Source organism: Ochotona curzoniae, unplaced genomic scaffold (assembly GCF_017591425.1).
Source record: "Ochotona curzoniae isolate NIBS_2020 unplaced genomic scaffold, NIBS_Ocur_1.0 contig_908, whole genome shotgun sequence".
Lineage (NCBI taxonomy): Eukaryota > Metazoa > Chordata > Mammalia > Lagomorpha > Ochotonidae > Ochotona > Ochotona curzoniae.
In genome coordinates this window covers 14,871,808-14,877,898 of record NW_024466607.1, presented here as the reverse complement: position 1 = coordinate 14,877,898, position 6,091 = coordinate 14,871,808, and the positions used below count along the sequence as shown (strand labels likewise).

Sequence of the window (6,091 nt, the reverse complement as noted above, 5' to 3'; positions counted from 1 at the left end):
CCGATGCGGATGGGGCAGAGCGCACCGCTCACCCGGCGTTGTCGGGTCCGGTCTTCAGGCCTTTGCTGCCCTCCTAGCATCCGCGGTTCCCCGAGGAGAAGGGGTGGGGAATGTGGTTTCAAAAGTGGCCCCAGGGTGTCCTACAGGCAAGATGAAGGGGCAGATGGTTAGCCAGGGACCAGAGGGCCGGCCAGGTCCTATCTATGGCCAAAGGAGGAATGGGAGGTAAACGTGAGTGAAGGAGCAAGGCTCCCGGGAGGACACTACCCATGTTTATGAAGAAAGCAAAACATGCCTTTTGGGTGTTTTTAGCAACTGGTGTACCATCAGATAGCTTACAGAATGTTGAACGCTTCTGTCCCAATCTGTCAGGTCTGGAAGGATTCGGTTTTGTCAGAGCAGTGACTTGCTCTCAGAAGTGGCACCCTGACACGGCTATGGCAGGGGCTGCTTTGGGCAGCACAACTCAAGGTGCCAGTTTACAAGGCCCCAAGGAGCAGTTACCATCTACTGTAGCAGGAGCTCAAAGGACAGGCTGTAGACTTGGCCGAGTCTACCACTCTTTCTGAAACCATCTCCACATTCATTCCCACAGTGCTACCAATGACCTGGACTTGTTTCTGAATCACTTAAAGAAACATATGTATCATTAGCACTAAAACAAGCTTTTTATTCCTTTTCCTAGGAAGTGCCTTCACATTTAGCACACCTTAGCAATCTGCCCTGGTTACATTTTAGTTAAGGAGTAGACACCAGTCCTTAAGGATACTCACTCCCCCCGCCCCCAACACCTCCAGCCCGTCTCCTGTGTGCGCCCAGCTCCTTGCGTCACTAGACTAACTATCCTTCCCGCTATTTTGATGTTTGCACTATGCACAGTCAGGGTGCAGTGCCAGGGCTCTGCACCCAGAGTGACCTTAACCTCAGAGGTGACTGCAGAGCTAGACTGGGCAGAAGGCCTTGGAACCAAAAGGGAGTGGGGCAGCGGGTGGCTTATTTTTGCTGATGGACCAGATGTCCGGTCTAAGGTGGGAGCTCATAAGGGCCATTCTGAAACTTCTCCAGAGCTCTGGAGGGAGCAGACCCGCTCAGGGCAGCTCCTCCACAGGACTCACTCCTGCAGGCGATGAACCCATCAGAATACAAGCATCGATGAGCCTTTTCTCTCCAAGGTGATGTCTTCCCACACCTCTCGAGGGGCATTCTTTCAGGCATACAACTATACACAGAACAGCCTTTCCAATGAGTTTAATTCCAGGTGATACAGAATTTCGAGAATAGAGACCACAGAGCAGCCTCTGGCAGGATTCTCAGCTGGGCCTACTTTACACGCGTAGCTAAGGATGGCTGGATGAAACAACTTAGGAGACAGCTACCATACAGTGGTGGTTTTTTTTTTCCCTCTTTTTTTTTTTTTTTTTTTTTACAAAAGTTTATTTGTAAATGTACAATGGGCTCCAAGGTGACACTACATTCTAACTATGGGCGGCTAAAGATGCTCCGGCCGAGACGCCAGATGTTCAGACACGTGTGGGGTCGAGGACAGCATCACATCAAGTGCCAAGGAGCAGCTTACTTTTTGCCAGATTTCTTAATTCCACCTGTGGCTGCAAAAGTGGAAAGGGGAAGGTATGGTTAGAGAGACTGTTCTCATGGCAGAAGTCCCTTGGATATGACGTGGATGCTGGTGACGCCCAGCTCCTGTACGCACTGAGCATTTGGCATGACACCAGGACGCACATTGGTTTCACAGACCCGGCCTGTTCTGCTCAGGGGAAGAATGAGGTTGAGGCAGGGGCACAAGCTACGGCCAGGGGCTGGTGTGGCGCTCCACTGCTGCTCACTTCATAGGATGTCCTTCTCCAGGGCGCAGTCTTTGGTCGTAGGCACCACGCCAGCTAACCAGCTGGTAGGACTTCAGGTGGTCTGATGTCCAGCTCCTCATTCATTCATTCATTCATTCGAGGGACAGACCAAGTTCCTACTAACAGTCTGACTCCTCAAATGTTCACAGCATACAGGACTGGGCCAGGCCAGGAGCTGGGGAGTCAATTCAGGTCTTCCACCAGGGCGGCAAGAGCCAAAATACTAGACGTCACCTGCCGCTTCGCTTCATCTGCGCTGCCAGGAAGCTGGGAGTCCAAACCTCAGTTCAGTTTTTTAAAGACTTGTTTATTTTTATTGGAAAGTCAGATTTACAGAAAGAAGGAGACACAGAGAGAAAGATCTTCCATCTTTTGCTTCACTTCCCCAAATGGCAGGAATAGCTGGAGCCAATATGGAGGCAGAAGCAGCTTTCCACACGGGTGCAGGGGCCCAAGCAGCTGCAGTGCACATCAGCAGGGAGTTGGATTATTGAACAACTAGGACATGAGCCAGCACTCACACGGGATGTCACCACTGCAGGCACTGCATTAATCTACTTTGTCACCATACAATATGTCACTGGCTCTAAGCTACTACATCATGATCTGGGGATTTAGTCAACTTACTACTTTCACTTCACTCAATGTACAACCAGTAATATATTTGGCACCTAGTAACTTAGGTTACAGAATTAAACTTGCCTGGGCCCAGCGCGGTGGCACAGTGGTTAAGGTCCTTGCTTTGCACGCCCAGGATCCCATATGGGTGCTGGTTCTATCCCGGCAGCCCCGCTTCCCTTCCAGCTCCCTGCCTGTGGCCTGGGAAAGCAGTCGAGGACAGCCCAAAGCTTTGGGACACTGCACCCGCGTGGGAGACCTGGAAGAGTCTCCTAGCTTCGGACCGGCATAGTATCGGCCGTTGCACTCACTTGGGGAGTGAATCATCGGACGGAAGATCTTCCTCTCTGTCTCTCCTCTCTGTATATCCACCTTTCCAATAAAAAAAACAATAATAATAATAAAAAATAAATCTTTAAAAAAAAAGAATTAAATTTGCCTAGTATAGGAATGAAAATAAAAAAGCGACAGGATAAAAATAAACACACACACACAGCACCAAGATAAAGCAAAGCTTAAAAAAAAAGTTAGCTGGGACCCAGTGCAATAGCCTAGTGGCTAAAGCCCTTGCCTTGAACATGCTGGGATCCCAAATAGGTGCCGGTTCTAATACTGGCAGCCCGGCTTCCCATCCAACTCCCTGCTTGTGGTCTGGGAAAGCAGTCGAGAATGGTCCAAAGCCTTGGGACCCTTCACCCGCATTGGAGACTTGGAAGAGGCTCCTGGCTCCTGGTTTTAAATCACTGCAGCTCTGGACATTGTGGCTGCTTGGGGAATGAATCCATGGACAGAAGATTTTCCTCTCTGCAATCTGACTTTCCAATAAAAATAAATATTTTTAAAAAGCTAGCTGATGTTTGGGGCTGGTGCGGGGCTCAACAGGCTAATTTTCTACCTACAAATGCCAGCATCCCATAAGGACGCCAGATTGTGTCCTGGATGTTCCATTACCCATCCAGCTCCCTGCTTGTGGCCTGGGAAGGCAGGAGAGGATGGCCCAAAGCCTTGGGACCCTGCACCCACGTGGGAGACCTGGAAGAGGCTCCTGGCTTCAGATTGGCACAGCACCAGCCATTGCGGTCGCTTAGGGAGTGGAATCACTGGAAGATCTTCCTTTCTTTCTCCTTTCTGTATATCTGCCTTTCCAATAAATAAATCTGATTAAAAAAAAAAAAAAAACACAACCCTGCCTTTCCAATCAAAATAAGTTAGCTGATATTCAATTAACTCAATCCAAGTTTCCCACCTGGATAGCAGGGAGCCAAGTCCTTAAGCCATATCCTACTGCCTGCCAGCATGTGCGTCGGATGGAACTGGGAGTGGGGCCAGGGCTCCACAGGGAACACAGGTATTCCAAGGGGCATCTCCACTGCTGTGCCAAATGCCGGCCCCTGTACTATATCTTTGGCGTGTCTGCCTTTTGACTGTGAACAGTCACATGTAGTCAAGTGTGGCATGTCCCACCTGCGATATATCACTAATACAGAGAAAGTCGTGGGATTGGGAGTGTTTCAGGTTCCAGCTAGTTGGATGAGGATGTTCAATATCCCTAGGCTTAAACAAGGACTTGCCTTTCCTAAACCAAATCACAAATCAAGAACATAACATTTGGCTCAGTGCTCTCCCTTCAAGAGCCAGGATCCCATAAGGGTGCTGGTTCATGTCCTGGCAGCTCCACTTCCCTTCCAGCTCCCTGCTTGAGGCCTAGGAGAGAGTGGAGGACGGCCCAAAGCCTTGGGCCTGCACCTGCGAGGGAGACCCGGAAGAAGTTCCTAGCTTCGGATCAACTTAGCTCCAGCCATTGCAGCCACTTGGGGAGTGAACCAGTGGATGGACAATTTTTCTCTCTGTAAATCTGACTTTCCAATAAAAATAATTTTTTTCTCATTCCAGAAACGAATCTCAATTGGCAGACATTAGCCATTGCATGGGGAGCCACACAAACTCACACAGACAGAGGTGTCGGGGACATCCAGGGCCACTCCCTGCAGTTCTGCTTCCCCCACACCCAGGGAGACTGTCAGGTCAGGGCTCACATCCCTACCTAGAGCTTGAGAAATATAAAACAGTGCTTCAAAGCTAATGAAGTATCAGCAGTTAGGGCAGGCACTGGGCCTCACTCCTCATGCTCAGACACCTGGAGATCTTGGCTCCAGCTCCTGTCTTTAACTTCCTGTCACTATAGTTCCTGGGAGGCTGTGGGGATGGCTCAAGTGGTTAGGTCCCTGCCATTCTCAATGAAAGACTGGAATTATGTTTCCAACTCCTGATGCAGTATTTGGGGGAGTGAGCCTAAAAAATACCTCTTCCAGGCCTGGCACCATAACCTAATGGCTAAATCCTTGCCTTGCACATACTGGAATCCCATATGGGTGCTGGTTCATATCCCAGCGGATAACCTGGATGATCCCGACCCCTCTTCCCATCCAGCTCCCAGCTTGTGGTCTGGGTAAGCAGTCAAGGACAGCCCAAGGCCTTGGGACCCTGCACCCACAAAAGAAGCTCCTGGCTTTGAATCAACTCAGCTCTGGCCATTGCAGCCACTTAGGGAGTGAATCATCAGATGGAAGATCTTCCTCTCTGTCTTCCTCTCAGTTAAATAAACCTTTAAAAAAGGTTTGTCTCTTAGAACAGAATCAATCCCTCTTAGAGAAGGGCAAGGAAGTGGCAAAATGGCGGAGTGCTGGGTTCAAAAAGCAAACGGAACAGTAAGTACAGTCAAGAGCCTGGACTTTATCGTTTGGTCCAGACACACCCAGAAGGGACTCAGGACACTAAAGTACTTGTTCCAGACAACATGAGCAGTCAATCACAGAAAAGTTACAAGGAATGTTGTAAGGACCAACTGCCAAGTTGGGACAAGAGATGGGAACCCAGACTGCAGACTCCGTTTCTACACCGGCTCCGGGCTCCCGTCCCTTGCCCTGGCCAAGGCAGCGAGGCCAAGGGGAGGAGGTCGGAGCAGCCCGGCGCGGGTCTTCATCCCACAGGTGCCCGGCGCCCGCACTTACCCAGGGGGCCCTTCCCCGCGGCCTTCGCTTTCAGCTCCTCCAGTTTCTTCTGTTCCTCTTTCTGTTTCTGCTTGAAAGCCTTATCCTCCTAAGGGGGACGAAGAGCGCGCTCACTCCAGGCCCGTTCCCCGCTCCCCTCGCGCCCGCCCGTCCCCTCACCTCATCCATCTCCTTGGCCTGCTTCTTGGGTTGTTTCAGGGGCTTCTTTTTGCCACCTGCGGGGAGACACCAGTACGCTCAGTCTACCCCTCCGCCGGCTCCGTCTCTACCGTGCCCGCTGCCCCGAAGGGAAGCACTTACCTTCCCGGCCGGACATGGCGCCTGCCGCCCCTTCCCCAGACCCTGTCACCGGAAACGGGGCAAGCGGCTCCACCCCTTGGCTTTCACATCCCGGCGCGGACTTGCTGATTGGTTCCTAGTAGGGAAGTCGTTCTCCACTTGCGGGATGCGGGCGGGCGCTACCGGGTCAGAGGTCGACCGAGTGGCAGGCGGCTCAGCAAGGCTTGCAGGTGCGCTGTGTAGGGTCGTCCCTCCTGGGCTGGGGACGGGTGGGATCCCGAGCTCGGGGAGGGGCACCTCACCTGGAGGGACCGGGCC

At 51.6% G+C, this 6,091-nt stretch overlaps 1 long non-coding RNA gene across 1 annotated transcript; it reads right to left on the bottom strand.

Annotated features, from left to right (window-relative positions):
* Positions 1-1,233: 1,233 nt before the first annotated feature.
* On the bottom strand, positions 1,234-5,886 carry LOC121165672. The gene is made up of 4 exons (XR_005885309.1): positions 5,795-5,886; positions 5,654-5,709; positions 5,495-5,582; positions 1,234-1,607 (listed from the first exon to the last, which is right to left on the bottom strand). It is a non-coding gene; the product is annotated as an uncharacterized LOC121165672 (long non-coding RNA).
* Between the last annotated feature and the right edge of the window lie 205 nt (positions 5,887-6,091).